The sequence below is a fragment of the Cyanistes caeruleus genome, chromosome 13 (genome assembly GCF_971803275.1).
Source record: "Cyanistes caeruleus chromosome 13, bCyaCae1.hap1.1, whole genome shotgun sequence".
NCBI lineage: Eukaryota > Metazoa > Chordata > Aves > Passeriformes > Paridae > Cyanistes > Cyanistes caeruleus.
In genome coordinates this window covers 13,544,650-13,561,216 of record NC_141713.1, presented here as the reverse complement: position 1 = coordinate 13,561,216, position 16,567 = coordinate 13,544,650, and the positions used below count along the sequence as shown (strand labels likewise).

At 37.8% G+C, this 16,567-nt stretch overlaps 1 long non-coding RNA gene across 3 annotated transcripts in view; it reads left to right on the top strand.

Annotated features, from left to right (window-relative positions):
- Window positions 1-16,567, top strand: part of LOC111934162 (uncharacterized) — a 63,147-nt gene that overhangs the window by 3,804 nt on the left and 42,776 nt on the right. For all 3 annotated transcript variants that reach the window (XR_015275825.1, XR_015275827.1, XR_015275826.1), the window contains exon 2: window positions 2,202-2,273. This is a non-coding gene — a long non-coding RNA (uncharacterized LOC111934162). The remainder of the gene's footprint in view (window positions 1-2,201; window positions 2,274-16,567) is intronic.

Here is a 16,567-nt window from a genome sequence, read left to right as displayed (position 1 = left end):
GTTTTTCCTCAAATTCAACTAACGAAAAAAGGTGGCCTTTCATTTTCTACCTTTCTAATATCTTCTCCCAGCCTTTTCACAGTGGACTTTCTCTCTCTCCTCTTTCTTCCTCTTCTCTGTCTCCTCCCCTTCTCCCCCTTTCTGTTTGGGGATAGCCCATCTTTTACATTTCTCCCATTTCTCTCTTCTCCCACGTACAGCTGTCAAACACAGAGCACTGCTGACAGAACCCAGAGCACAGGGTTCTCTCTAACCCTAGTACTCCACGTAGTCAAAAACAGCCTGTGTAATCCTAACCATTAGGCCTAGCTATATATTCAAGGACATATTTACATTGCAGGAGAATAAGGCTTATTAAATAAAATGTATTAAATGACAGATTAAATTGTAAATCAAGAGATTTATATTTTCAGATTGCTTCAACACTGGAAAATACTTTATATTAGCTAATGCATGGTAAGGAAAAACTTAGGAGATGAAGATTTAAATTGTAACTTGTCTTCTGTAGAATTTAATTTCATCTTAGATCAAGTTTACAAATACTCTTCATGTTGAATATGAGATTAACCTTACTTATGTACATAGAAATCAAGAATGAGATGAAGATACCATTGACTTTAAAAGATGTTGAGGGTAAAACACACATGACAGAAAGTTTGTGATATTTGTCAGTTTATTTATGATAATTTATGAAATTAGAATAAATAATATGATAATTTCAATATTAATTTAAGAAAAAATATGTAGTCAAGTAATTAAGTAAATAATTAATACAGATATGAATTTAAGGTGAAGATTTTAGACACTGGTCAACATCTAGCCACAGTGATGGTTTCTGATCTCCCATTCCTCTCTTTGGACAACTTTTGGCTAAATCCTGTTTCTTCCTTCACCTTAGCAACACAGTCTCGCTCCCACTAGTCTTATTTCAATAACCCTAGCAATGAAAAAAGTTTTCTTCCAGAAGGAGCCTGCAAAAAGCCTAAGTACTACATTAAACTTCCAGAAACCATTGTAGTTGTTAGCTGCTTGGCTGTGGTCTGTGCAGCTCTCCTTGGCCAAGCCCAGGCTGCAGGAAGAAACTGATTTTTTAGGAGTAGCATAGTGTGAGCCTCTATTTTCACAAATAGATAAAGTTACTAATTTGTTGGCATTGTCAATGTATTTATTTGAAGAAAGCTTAAAGAGTGTGCTGTTTAAGTCATTTCAGATGTAAACATTGATTCATTTATCACAGAAATGGTAATGTAATAAATGAAATGGCTTCTATGCTCTTTATGCATTAGCTATTATTTATTTCAGTAGAGAGGTAAAATAGGTAAAATGTTGAATTACCTGCCTCTAAATCTAAACTAAATCTTATCCCAACTAAAAATTAATTATTTTTTTTTTTTAATAGGCATTCATGGATGTCTTAGAAAGTGCGGTTTGGTGTGGGTTTTTTTCCTACTTTTGGACAAAGACAAGGAAACGTCTGTGGAAGCCTAACGCAGTACCTGACCCAAGGCCTTTCTCCTGCCTCGTCTGGGGGGAGCGGCTACGGGCCTTTTGTGCTGTGGGACAATGGCACCACCTGGTGGCCTCGGGAATTGTAACAGATCGGTCCTTTGACACGTGCCCGAGTAGCCTGAAAATAAAGACCAGGAAAAAAAGGATTATCTTTAGTATTTTTACGGGGTCTTTTAATTTCCATCTACTTTTCTTAATTGGGTGGAGGAGTGCCACTTAAAAAGTTTGGTGAAACAATGTTTTTGAAGAGATGTAAACATTTTAGTAATGTCCAATTACTTTAAGAATAAACTTAGATATATTAAACCTTTTCCTTGAAAGAAAAACATCACTCCTGATTCACCTGCAGTTATTTAGCTACCGATGCACTGAAGACTTAAGAAAATAACTGTATCTTTGTGAATCTAGGAAAAACACAGAAAGGCAACTTAAAGGCAGATTTTAGGGGATTAGGGTTTTCAACACTAGAATATATATATTATGTGTATAATAAGCATTTCATGGACAATTAGATTTATTTGAAATTTTTTAATTCCACTCGTGAACTAAGTACTCAATTTTCACTAGTCTTATAAAAGATTTTAACAAACAAATTAAATACACTCAGGGGAACTAGTTCATCCTGGCCTTTACCATGGTTTGTTCCTTGTTTTCCATTGAAAATAACAGTATATTTTATGTTTCCATTTCAGATCCCACAGCCATCCATTGCTTTAAGAGAGGAAGCTTACAGCCTAATTATGAGTCAGCACAGAATTTATAAGGTATTTTAAATTCTCAAAAATTGAGGTTTTGGTGATGCAATAGAACTTATCTTTGGCATTTATGCAAAGTCTGCTCATTTTTACCAGGAGTGACATGTTCATAGAGATCTGGCACTATGCTAATGAACTAAACTGCTGCTCCAGTTTTCAGTTACTACTATTTTCTTTAGGAAGAAGAACACTTCCTGGTTAGTGTTTTGTGACTGTAGAGGGTGCTCTTAAAATACTGGAGATGGTAATAATATGTGGCAATCAGTTTCTTTTTCTGTAAAGCTTATCAATGTTAGGATGTTTATATTTAGCAAAGAACATTGTAGAGCTAGAGTGTTTTATTTTTGATGTGGGCAAGAGTCACTATCCACATTTGCATCCAAAAACGTCCCTGGAAATTTTTCTGGACTTAGTTTATTTTTGCAAGTATGTTTCTGCCAAACAGTGATAGTATCTTCTGAGAAAACTATTGATGTGCTCTAAAACAAGTTGAAAGAAATATTAAATAGAGTGTATTTTTAGTTGCAAGGCAGTTGAGAGTTGAATAAGAGCTTATTGTTCCAAATATGCCATTTAAATATTAAAAAAAGTCCTTAGTTACATGAAGTTGATGCTTCCATGTTGTGCTATTTGGTATTCTGTTGGGAAGGATTTAACTTCGTTTTACTTTCATTTGTCTGTAGTTTTATTGATTGCCTCACCATACTCCCAAGCTGTTTTCTTATGTGTTTTAAATTGAATTAGCAAGTGAAAAAAATCCTAGGTGCAATAGATTAAATCAAAGTGTATCCTGCTATTCTTTTCCTCCAACAACACAATATTTTTTTTAAAATATAAAATTTATGTTCCACTCAGTACAGCCAAGAAACAATAGAGTTAATTCTGCATGCTTAAGAAATGTTGCTTCTTTCCAGTGAGAGTGGAGTTTATAAACCTCCAGAAAGATAAGAATTTTGTTTTAATAATCAGAACTGCCCGTTTTAAAGCAGTGTAAGGAGGACTAATATTCCTTAGGTCAAGATCTTTAGTGAGACTAAGATGAGGTTACAGACTATGAGCCCTCCTCTGAGTCAGGGATGTGGGAGGTGTGATCCCTGACTGACGGGGCTGTCAAAAACCCTCTGCCAGAACTGCACTGCAACAGCAGAACTGCCCTTTGTCCTAAGAGGTCATTAGACTGGCAGGAGATGAAACAGATACTACAGAAGCAGAGTTTGCTCAATTCAGACTTTTCCTAGCAACAGATTCTTACACTCCATTTATACACTTACCCTGACATGGTACTGTTAGATGTGAACTCAGTCTATTTTCTAGGACTTCACCAGTGGTCACTTGAGATTCAGCATCACAAAGACTGTGACTCTTGTACAGCAGCTCTGCTGTAGGCCCAGTTTAATGCACAGAAGTCAGTGCAGCATGTTGTGCCTGGGGAAGGCCTCTGAGCAATAGCCAAATTCAGCAGCATCTATTCTAGGGAGACTTTGCCAAGACCACTATATTAGGAAACCTTGTAAGCATAGGTCAAGCTCAATAGCTGTTTTCTGGCTTCCAATGACATGAACTTGTCCTGTTCCAGTCTCCAGCTTCCACATCAAATTCATCACTAGCAGCTTACAGGTTAGAGCATGTCCCTGGATCATACAAAGTGGTCTTGGTGTTACCTAGGACTGTGACCGCAGGCTTAAAATAGTCAAATAAAATTCTTTGTGAGAGCTGGCAAAAATTAACTATCCCCACTCATCAGGCAAGTCTCTTCAACAGAAGAAATGTTGCTGCCTGAGGTCTGATGGTGGGAAATATTTCTGTTACAAGTCATGTAATAGGGAGGTGCAATGATCAGCCAGAGACAAGCATTTTGTCTCACAGGGCTTTCCTCCTCAGGATTAAGTAGAAAGAGATTTGACCAAACAAAACCTAGGCCTCTTCCAACCTTAAGTACACAAACTATTAAGACAAATAGTCATACTTAGTTCTCTTTCCATTCACAGTATTTCTGGTGGGCGGTGTTTTCACTTCCCTAGGAGAAACTAGAAGTGTTTCCCCTAAACATCCCTTATACTGAGGTTCTTAAAATGGAAGGTAAGAAAGGCAAATCTTATACCCTCAGAGTCAAGACTCAAACATGGACTTCCCCTGAGCACTAATCTTCTTTTCACTGAGCTATTAGGTAAAACAGATAATACTTTTGCTCCCATTTTATAAGAACAGGTTAACATAAATTTCTAACTCTAGGAGAGTTCAAGAATGTATTTTGTAGATTTTCACACCTCTGCAGTTCACATTAAAGGACCAGAATATCAGAAACAGATGGAACTCAAGACCCATCATCTTTTCTTTATAATGGCCAGTCAGGATGTAACTTATCAACTTCAGTCATTCCTGTAGTGGATTCTCTTTTCCTGAAGTGTGAAAACACCAATGCACTTCATTCAGGGTTGGAGACTCCATTACAGCAAACATCACAGTACCTCTTAAGCTGCAGCCACTTAAAAAAATTACTCAACACGTTCTACATTGAGTCTGCCTTTACGGGTTCACTTTTTACAGCTCATTCTGCAATTCTAGAAAATCTTGAAAGCTCAGGAATAAAATCTTGCAATGTATAGTACTTGCATATTTCAAACAATGAAAGCTGTAAATGATGCACATGCTGGAATGTCAATAAGACAAATGAAAGTTTTCATTGGGAAAATGCAAACCAGAAGACAGATAGTTTGTTTTGCTTTAGGCAAAGCATGAATGCAAACATTTAAACTGGAGAAACTCCCCTTTCCTTCTGTGGCGGCCCCTCTGAGTCATTACATTAATTACTTGGAACTATTTACCTACTTCCCTTCATTTAGGCCCCAGGTGCAGAAACTGGGTACAGAAAATTATTTTCATTCTTTTTTCTGGAGTGAAAAAACAATATATGGAAACACTCATCATTTCCTTTCTGAAATCCATGAAGGTGAGAAGGGGTGGCATCCTAATATATATATTGTGTTTTCCTGTTAATACCCTGTCGCAAAACACAGGAGTGGTAGGGGGTGTCAGTGATGTTTCTTTTCTGAGGTACAGTGAAAATATTTGTTTAGTTTTGTTGCATTAGCAGGGGCAGCAGACAGTGTTTGCACTCAAGCATCTTCTAGTACTTTACTGAAGGGATACCCCTAATTCTTGAAGAAAGACAAATATCTCATTTTACAAATGTGCTGACCTGTGCTTATGAAATGGCTTTGACAGCCTCTTTCTGTGCTCAGTGTTACACTGTCTTTAAAATGTGTCCTTATGCAGCCACATCCAGGCATACCCTTTTCCATATGTGAAAGTAGAGAATTAATGGAGGCATTAAATGTTTAAAAAATAAACTATGAATCACATTAGAAAATTTAAAAAACAACATAGAAGAGGCTCAAAACCTTAATTTCTAAATTGGTAGCAAGAGGGTTCAGTTTCAATATCTTCAGTTCTTTCTGGCAAGATAGCCATGTCTCAAAGCTCATGCTAGAGTTTCATTTCTAACTTCCCTCTGGGGAAAAAATGAATTAAACCTTTTCTTGTACTCTAAGATGTTCTGCTCTTCATTATTTTGTAATGGAAACAGCAGACTGTAGGATATGGGCTGTATAGATATCTTTAAATAATAACTAACAAAATCTATGGGTATTTTCACAAAGTATAGTCAACTTTTCCCTTCCTAATAAAGAGGATCAGTCAATCCCAGGGTAGCCCAGGTCATCAGGGGGTGGCTACTGAGTCTGGCTCCCCCTGTCACAGCTGCCTGGCAGTGGGCCCACCCTCGGGAACAGCCAGCTGGCTCTGCTGTGCATTTCAGCTTCCTCCAAGCTTGCATGTGGACCTGTGAAGCAGCTGAGTGTATTTTGCCTGATCGGCTTATTTGTTGTCAATCCAGAGAGTTTTCCCATTGCCATGAGTGCTGATGATGCAGTCAGTTTTCAGCATGGCCCCTCTGCTCTGTCATTTCTGCTGCTCTGTGCTGGCTCTTCAAAAGATCAGATCTGTTTCACAGATTTTGCTTGTTTTCAAGTCAGTTCAGCACTTCTCTGTTCTGATATGGCTTGTCCAGATGCACAAGTTCCTTTTTGCAGTCTGCCAACTTTTGGCCCTGAGCAGACTCAAACTATGAGAAAGACAAGTCCTTCCTCTACTTTCTTTTGTATTCCAGCTGTATACCTGTGAAACTATACAAGCTATAGGGTGACCCTTCATTTAGAAGATCTTGTTAAAGCATAGATGTGCATATTCATCATTAATGACACATTTCAAACTTTACTCAGAAATATAACTCCCTCATGGAGCTGTGAGCAGTAACAAACAAAAGCAGCCTCTTCCATGTTCTTCCTCGGATGTCAAAAGAAGGGCTTAAGTAGCATCTGTCATAGAAACAGAACTTCAAATTCTAGGGTGTAAATCCATGTGTTCAAGGATTTTTAGAGGCAATTTTTGGATTAATTAAGGAGAGTAATTCAGAATAAATAAAATATATTTTCTAGAACATTTTTTTTATTAAAAATATTATGTATGCCCAAAGTATACAGCACTTTCCATTCCCAACTAATAATCAAGTTTTTTTTTTCTGAAAAATAAACTTTCTTGACTTAGTGAACATAAGAAGATGATATTGTAATTCATTTAACTATTTAGTCTTATTTTAAATACCATCAGACTAATATCTTGTTGTATTTAGCTACCTAGATGAGGGAAAGTGATATTTGTAAAACTGTATTTTAATATCTGTTCCTTTTTATTGTATATTGTCTTATTCAATAGGACAGCAATGGAAACATTGGTGCTGATAGTCATTGCTTTACATAACCCCATGATCTTGGTTTCTGTCTCAGCTCAGTAGCACAAGTGTTCACAAATCTGTCATTACAAAAGTCTCTTCAGATTGTTTTTGGACTTTTTCTGTGTTTGCAACATCCTTACATGATGTGAATTTGAATGAGGAAAAATGGTCCATTGCCAGATTGTAATATCTGATGGAGGTGAATTTAAGACCTTGCCATGAGTCAGTGGTGCCTTTCTAAGCTGGGCTCCTGCTAAGTGCAAGACAGATGATTGCTCCAGCTTCAATATACTCCTCTCACATTTAAACAGTGTATTCACAGGCATAGGAGGAGACAGTCAGTTGCTAGAGCAGCATTTTCCATTCACTTCTGAAGCAAGAGTATCAGATCAGGTGCAGCCATGCATACTGGACAGGTTCTTAAACAACCACTTAGACATGGGAGCCATGGCCATTGTCACATCTTCACACTGAACACTTCCAACAGGCACCAACACATTTCATTCAATGCTCTTCCAAACCACACTACTTGGAGCCATCTCATTTAGTATGAAGTATCTGGTTTTCAGCTGTACTCAAATTCATGTGTTTTAATTGATTGTTCATGACCCTCCAAATCTTGTTGCATCTTGTCAAGAGCTTCCATGAGCATAGTCCATGTCAGCAGTTAGCACACCCAGATTTGCTGGCATGTAAGTTTATTATGACAAACCTAGTCAGGATGACATCTGAGCATGTGTCCAACCTAGGTAGACAGAATTATTCAGATACCTGAAACTACTGATACTGTTCCTGCAGTATCAGTACCTTTTTGAAAAGGGGCCTTTATCACGTAAGGATGGGCAGTTGCTGAGTTAAAAAAAAACCAAAAATCCAAACCCTTTGGTATGGAAATCTGTTTTACATTCCTTTCTCAATGTCCAATACTTAATTAATTCTACCTGTACTGGGTTCACATATTCTGATTCAAATTCCTCTTTAATATGATGTCTAAAAACTCAGGCTTAATATGGAAGTGAAAAAAGTAAATATATCTGGAAAAGAAAATTAATTTTAAAGTGTGCTTGAAAGTTAGTGTTTACACTATGCTTGAAGTCTGTGATTCATGATTATTCCTGCCATTTCTGATTTTTGCTTCAATTGAAATTGGGTTGATGATGAAGAATGTAACTGAATTCTTCTGCTTATTTATAAAGGAAGTTGGAACTTTTGGAGGATGTAGAATGCAATCACTATCATGGTATTTGAGGACAGACAGCTAAAGAGTCTGAGAGATTTTTCCCATAAATACAGTGTTCTTCAGGCACAAAGGCTTGGGAAGGAAACAATTCCTTCTAATTAGGAAAGCAATTTTAAGCAGAAAAAAAGATGTAAAAGCTTAGGGACTGTTCTTGTCAGAGAGAGATGTTTCCGAGAAGAATTAGGGCAATAGAGGATTATTGTTTTGTTAAGCCTTTGATTGAGATCTCAGACTTTCATCAGTTTTATAGCAATGCAAGCAAAGAGATCTAAGGCTCAAATGCATCTCAGAAAAGAGAAGACATTGGAGAAAGACATTAAAATAAAATAATTTTAAAAAAAAGACAAAACGAAACAACAACCCAGATTTAGCTTTTGGGTATTTGTAACACTCAGCCAAAGGGAAGTTTTTCTGTCATCGTCCTGTTACTTTTAAAAACAAAGAGGAAAAAGTGTTGCTTTTGATTCAGTGTTTCAAAACATTGATTGTGTTAGTTACTTGAAAAATTCCAGACTAGAGCATGAAAGATCCTTTGGAGGAAAACTCCAAAGTTGTTGTTTAGAAGCTGCCCTGAGTATAGTCAAGATTAAAGCCCTTAATGAAGGCAAAGCTTACTTATCTGATCAGATTTTAGTATAATGGTCTAGCATGTGATATTATTTGGTAAAAGTTACATAACTTTTTGTTTAAGAGCATACTTTACTTTCAAGCAGTAAAAAAAAAAAAAGAAACCCCCACATTTTTAACCCTTTCAGATCCTTGAGACATGCAAGCAGATTTGAAGAAAAAATTTGAATATTTGTTAACAAAAGAAAATCATTCCTTTCTGTGACTTGGTTAAGATGAAAACAAGACAGGAAACTAATAAAAAGGATCAGAGAACCTGGAAATAAATGTTGACAGGCTTGTGCACTGGTAGTTTAAAATCACATGTTATTAAGCATTAGCTTTCTGCCTAAGTGTTTGCCCACAGGATTGCCTTTCCATAGGAAAGTCTAGAGATTACCCGCAACTCATTTCTGTTTGCAGGTTTTCTGTGAGTATTTGTGGGTACATCCTACCATTTATCAGCCACAATGCACTGAGGTCAGAAGTCCCCTGCCTCATTAAAAGACAGTGAGCCAATTGAAAAACAACTCTGCTCTCCCGAGGAGCATCTGGACATCTGGTGCAGGAGTAGTCTGCTTAATTTTGAAACAGACTGATCTGGGAAGAAACTAGGCAGTTAGACAAAAAATAGGTAATAAAACCTTGGATATACAGAGTTTTCCTGTTTTGACAATAGAATTTGTGGATTACAGCTTAAAGCCTTTTAGAGTTTCTCACACACTGAGAAACAGAGTTTAGAATTTACAATATTAAATAGTGGGATGAGGAAAACAAAAGTGTGACCCTACACCTCTGTGGAAATATCTCAAGGCTTCATGCAATCATCAGCTGAATATTGAATGTTGATAGACCCAGCACACCACGATGCAGGAGCATTTATCACCAGGGTGTTTGTTACTGTCAGAAAACAAAGACCGAGAAGGAGAGAGGGTGGTAGCTTGGCTCCTTATGTGCCCAATATAATGATGCAACCTGTCACATTAAAGAGTTGTTCATAAGCCATGGTCCAGGCTTGTAACAAGTGCCAGTGCACTCCTACAGGCATAGTGTGAGTGTGGATGCAGCTGGCTGGTGTCATGCTATCCATCTCACCTTTTGCACTCCATGAAAATGCACTGCTAATTCCTGCACTTCAGACTGCTTTTGGCTAAAATATTTACTTCATTAAGCTTTTCACTAATCTGTTCTTCCATCGGCTCAGGAAAACTTTTCTTGCATCTTGAGAAAATTGCCATTATGTACAGCCTTTTCCACACCAAGGAACTGCTTGCTATATTTTCACTCATCTTTAAACAGGAAATAGTCACTAAAAATTTTATGTTTGAATGCAAACTTCAAGAGTTTTGTTCAAAATGATCCTCCAGAGAGCACAATGAAAACAGTATCTCTTGGGAAAGCAATGGAGAAGCTTTCACCAGCACTGAGAATGCGAACATTCATTGCTTCTATAGCCAAGTGAATCACTATTTTGTGACACAATATACTCAATCAAAATAAAATTACTGTTAGTTTTCTTTATTATTCCTTTTTCCTCCTCAAGATGTCATGTTCCCTGTTGAATGTTAAAATTATTCTGGTTATCCAGAAAACAGTAGAGTTACTCAGCTGGGAAAAAACACTGCATTGCCAAATAAAAGGACACTGTTCTGCTGCACCGTGACCTCCTACTGATGTAAATAATGGAGTAAAATGGATAGCAGCACTCTACTGTCAGCTTAATGCTACAACTTCAACTTCTGCATGAGGAAAAGGCAAAAAGAATGTTTAAACAGTATTCTTTAAAACTAGCTTTCCTTTCTGTGAAATACAACTGAATTCATTTTTTGTTATATTCTTAACTAACAAGGTGGGATGAGACTTTGTAAAGCTTCTCCTACCACAATTGTGCAAAGAAAAAATAATACCCAACAAAGAAGTATTTCTGCTGTTGAAAGAAGGGAGGGAAAAAACCTGAAACCAACATGGAGGTAGAAGAAATTAAATGTATCTTTTCCTCCCTCTGCCAGCTGTACAGAGCTCAGTGATGGAAAGAGAGTGCCACATTCAGTTACTTCCTTCCACAACACACCAAGCAGCAGAGGAACTGATTTTGTTGTCCAGTTCCAGAAACAGATGTGGTTTGAATTTCTGCGCACATGGGTCTGAGTGCCTACGCAGACTGAGGTATACGTACCCTGCTTATTTCCACATGCTCATACTTGATTGAGAAGGACTACCTGTAACTTTTTCAATCACCCACAACCTGTAAGCTGTTCAAGCATAGCTCCAGAGCCAGGGTTATGCTTTGTCACCAGGAGAAAGACTGTGATAATGCATGATTAGTCCAAATCCCTGAGAAGCAGCAAGACAGCTGGGACTACTAAACCTGGCACTGCTGGTTTGTAGTGATCGAGTTGTGCACTGGAGTAGGGAGACACCTGGAAGCCATTTCCTGCTTGTGAACTGTTCTCCCTCCCCCTTCCTCTCAAAGATAAGTGCATGCCATGTGGCTTTTGGCCACAATGAGTTTTTTTGAATTTGTAACATCAGGAAGGTTTGCTTTAAAGGCACAAATCCAGATCTTGCCTTGCATACAAAACTTCAAAAGACTGTTTTTTCCCCATCTAATGCTTCCCCTTCTCTTCGCCCCCCCAGTCTCTTCTGATTTCAAATTTCTCCAACTCTGAAAAAGTCTTTGCAATTTCATCTTGAAACTGGCAAATGAACTTCAGCAGACTAGAGACTGCTTAGGTACTGGCCTTAGTGTTTCCAATGCCAAAGCCACTGCTAGTTGTTTTCTAACCATACTTTGCTAATGTGCAACAGGTTAAGATCTCCACACATGCACATACCCCCACCCTTAAGTACTTGAAGTTTCCTTGGCTTCGCAAAGTAAGCACATATTTTGTCCATGAGAATGCCTTTGAGCAGTATCTCTTTTGTCAGTTAGGTTTCTCTTGTGCATTATAAATCTTTCCAAGAGCCATCTCCTAACTTTTTTTCTTATTATTATTTATTTTATTTTGTCTCTGAAAATGTTTCATTCAACAGAATGGTCTCGCTGTTTCAGCCATTGGGCAAGATGTTGTTTCCCCTGAAATTGACAGGAGCCACCAAATTCCAAGATGCCAGAAATTTTCACCTCTTTACAACCATTGAAGTCCAGAAACATGTAATGCTTGGCCAGTTTGAGACTGCTCCAACTTTCTCTTGATATTTTCTATGGAACTGTTGGTCTTAGAAAAACTAATAGCAGAGGTGGAAAACTTCTGTATTTTTGACACAATTTTATAAACAATCTCCAAATTTTTTTTTTTTTTTTTTTTGTTATGAGAAATCCTAGTTTTCATAACTGAAATATAGAAGTTTTTGAAAACAAATTCAGAAAGGGAAACAAATTTTAGTAGGCCAATAAAAATGGTTTTGTGAAATCTCTTACAAAATGTCACTTCAAGGTTTTGAGAAAATTATACCTAAGTTAGTTTCAATATACAATTCATTAGCATTATGTTACCCTACTGTTGCGATAGTTGTAGATTTTACTGACTGAATCTCATCTTTTAACCAGTAATCTGTAGCTGCAAAGTCTGAGTTCAGACTTAGCCTTCATATCTTTCTGGAGAAGTAGGACTTCATGGGAAAATCACACTCTCCCTCTTAAGAAATAAAAGTGGTAAGATAAAGTGGTCAGATAACAGCAGGGGCTGGCTCCCAGCAAAGAAGCGAACCATGATATTACAGCCAGCATGGTAGAGGCCTTATCAACCAGACCACCATCCCACAACACCAGAACAAGAGAGTAGGGAAGGCAGCAGGGGTTAAGCAAAGTCCAAGGACCAGGTGAACCTGCAATGGCAAGGCAGGTGCAGCATCAAGGCAGCCAGTCTTCAGGGATGGTCAGCCCAGGAATCATCAGGCAGGACAATACATGTGAAAGGAAGCTGGAAAATCTGCCCAGCTCATGACCTGATGAGCAGGATCGATGGCCAAGCACAGGAACACCTAAGATGTAGCTCAGGCAGAGACTAAACATCCATAACTAAGCTTAAATGAAGCCCCTGAGCCCATGGGCAGGAATGTGAGTAGAGGCCCCAGGTGAGGCTGGTCAGGGGTGTTAAACCCTATTGGTTCACTCAGGTCCCCTGATATAAGTCAGTGGACCATCCACGCTCATATTTTCATGCATAAGCAAGAAAAGAGGAGAATTATGATTGTGGTTTGACCTGTGCAGCGTTTTCTGACCCCTGAGTGCCTGATTGCTCAACCACAGTATTACAGTAATGCTATGTCTAACTCATAGTTTATATAAACACAGAGTATTTTAAACAAATGACTTATGATGTGATACTTTTGTTTCCACTGAGTTCTAGGCCATCTGTGCACTAAAAAATCTCTAGACTTGGAAAGAAGATCTGATCTATTCAGTTTTTTCACTAAGTAGTTACAGATACTACCAGAGTATTCTGTATGCTTTGACATTTACATTTCATTCCTTTTCTCATTGCAATTAAGCATCTCTTGGATCCCCAGGCTTGGTTGATATTTCAGTACTTTCTAAATGTCTTCTTTATTCATCTTAAGTCTTTAAAATTCTTTATTCATGTGCTGTTCAAATTATGAAAATTAATGCAATCTTGAAGACTTAGAGTTGCTGTAGCAGAGTTTCAGGTCACCTGATTTCTGAGAAACAGTTTCATCCATGTCTATTGACAAGCAATGTTTTCTTTTTCATCTTTCCTAGCTGAAGTAATGCATATTATTATCTCATATTCTGGGACACAGAGCAGGATGTCAGCAGCATTGCAAGATACAACTGCAACAGGCAGACTGTACTTCTTGGAATAACTCCTGATCAGTATTTTAAGTGTCCAGGTGGCAAAATGTGTAACCCACTCTATAATTAAAAATGCATGATTCCCCTGTTGGCAAAGAGAAGATCCAAAGCATACCAATGTAACAAAGCATACCAGCTTCTCACTTGGTAGTGAGAATTCTGGCAGAAAGAATCCATTTCAGTGCTTCACACAAAGGGTTTGATCCCAGCAGATGGATTCTGCAGTACAGTCATTTGCTTACCTGGTTCTGTCTGACCAGGACTAGAAGCAAAAGAGTAACAACAGGCATTGTTCCAGGTGATAGGAGGTAAAAAAAGGGCACCAGTGCTGGGTCAGCCCAAAAGCCCATCTAGCTCAGTATCCTGTTGTGAAGAGCGCTTGAGGGTGGGTGCCTTGCAAGAGGGAAACACTTTTCAGCTGTTCCTTACAAATACTATTTCCTTCACACCTCTTCTTTAGAGAACCACAGTGGGCAAGGCAACTGCCTAAAAGCTAGTAATTCATGTTTTATGCAAGATAAAAGGGACCCAGATCTTGCTGATATAAACAATGTGGCTTCAGTGCCAGTTATCTCTGCTGAAGACATCACCTAAAAATTTTACAGAGAAAGAATAGTCTAAATGAAGGCATTACTCAGCATCCATATCAGACTTCATAATCTGTCTGTATTTTATGTCTTCTAGCAGATCATAGCACTGCTCTGTTTCTAGTCTAACACTTTGTTTTGATTTTAATAAACCCAATACGAATTAAAATAGCAGGTGCATAGCAACACCTCTTTAGAATGAGTGTTTGATGCTAATAACCATGTTAAGCAAGACTTTGCTGAGCCATGGCTTTCATCTCAGTCTGACCAATATATATATGATGAAAAGCCACTTTAACCCCTTAGCTTCTGGCTTAAGGATTGTGAAAAGCATGTGTAAAATCAATAGAAAAATTATAAATCCATGAAGTTATGGAGACCATTTGGAAAATAGGAAAGATCAGTTGACTAATGACACTTTACTCTGTATTTTTGATAATAATCCTACCAACACTGGAAAAGCTGGATGTGGTCTGAGAATAGACTAATGCATGTAAAAGGAACCAAACACTACAGAGAAGGATTCTTGCCCAGCATAAAAATGAAACAAGAATCTGGGCACAGACTAAAGCAAGCTGTAGTTGCATCTAGTGGAAAATTGAGAGCTCACTAAATGAAAGGGTTAAGGGAAGGATTATAAGAATGAACTCCAGGCAGCCAGTGGATTCAATTCCTCTAGATTGTTGTGAGAAGGAAAAAGCTGCATATCTTTGTCTCTTGTAATTGCTTTGTTCATTACCCTCCTAAATCCTCAAAACAAACAACAAACAATCCAAGCCTTCCCTCCACACAGATCCAGATATTACAAAGGTTCCACTTGCAAAAATCACTTTTGTCTATTTCTGTGCTTTTTTAACATTTTATCCTCTTACCAGGTTGAAGGTCAACAGAACTCACAAAGAAAATATTGTAATTTGTTTTGCTAGCAAACTAGTACTTTACTGGAGGCACATGCTGTTTCAGCAGACTTCATATTTAACCTGGGTCCAGTTTAGAATTTTGAAAAAACAGCTTGGTTGGACCCAATGATCTGAAAGGTCTTTTCTAAGTTAAATGATTCTGTGAATCTACTATGGGTTTCTGCTACAATAGCTTCAATGTATCATTTAATTTCTCCTCTGGCTTCTGGGGCAAAGCTTATATATGCCATTATTATCTTAAACAACACATAATATAAATTCCCTGCATTGCTGAAGATTCTAATTTCTCCATGACTTTGATACATTTAATGTCTCTCACTGAATCATCAGCCCTGCACCTTCTGATAGGAAACACCAGCAAAATGGCAGATATTAAGGAGAAATCTAACACACATGGCAGAATAAGAGGGATTTCTAAAAGCTGATTATTAAATTCTGGGTTTTTTTAAATATTGTTGGGTCTTGGTTATGACTTTGTGTTAGAGGCATAATTACATTAACTCACAGCAAGGAAACAGAATTTCCTTTCTCTTAATTTAGTCTCAGTTTGGATGAAGCTGTTAACAGGCTGAATTCTGCAGAAGTCTCTGTGATTCTGGTGAATCCAGACACAATGAATGCATATTTTACATGGGTAAACCTGACTATTTGAAGTCAGTGAGCCTAAACTGTGTGGCATAATTAGAGGGATGAGCCTCAGGTTGCTTTGTCAAAACATTCTTTAATTGCTGGATTTTAGGATTATTGGATTAGAAGATTAGATGCAATGCCTGGAAATCTTAAATTGGAGTATCCAGTAAAGTAAGACTTGTCATGAGTCTGAGTTATGATGTATCTATAAACCTCATAGTTTATATAGGTTATTTTAGCAGTTGTTCAAAATACTTTCATGGTAGGACAATATGTACATATTTAACTGTGTTTCCTCTTACCCTTCTTTTTAAACACATTTTTAATATTAAGGAATTTGGTAACTTTTTTTTCATGACAATCGGTTGCCAGCTTCCATGTAGCCAGGGTGCTAGAGCTGCTCTGAGCTTGGTCTGTGAATCACACCTCTTCCTTGTCCATAGGATCTAAAGGAGTCCTGATACCAACCAGACACTTCATGGCATCCACCTTGCAGTGTGTGCATATTACTTAATTACATCATGATCAGGAAGCACTGAGCTTATTGTTTTTTATGGCATTCATACAGGATTTACTGTTGCAAATTCATTCTGCATTGTACAAACAAGAGTCACAATATGGTGCACTACAGGTGCTCCTCTTTTCTTCTCAGAGCAATATCAAGTGTGGAGTCTTCAAACATGGCACACAGGAAGTTATTCCATCATTCCAG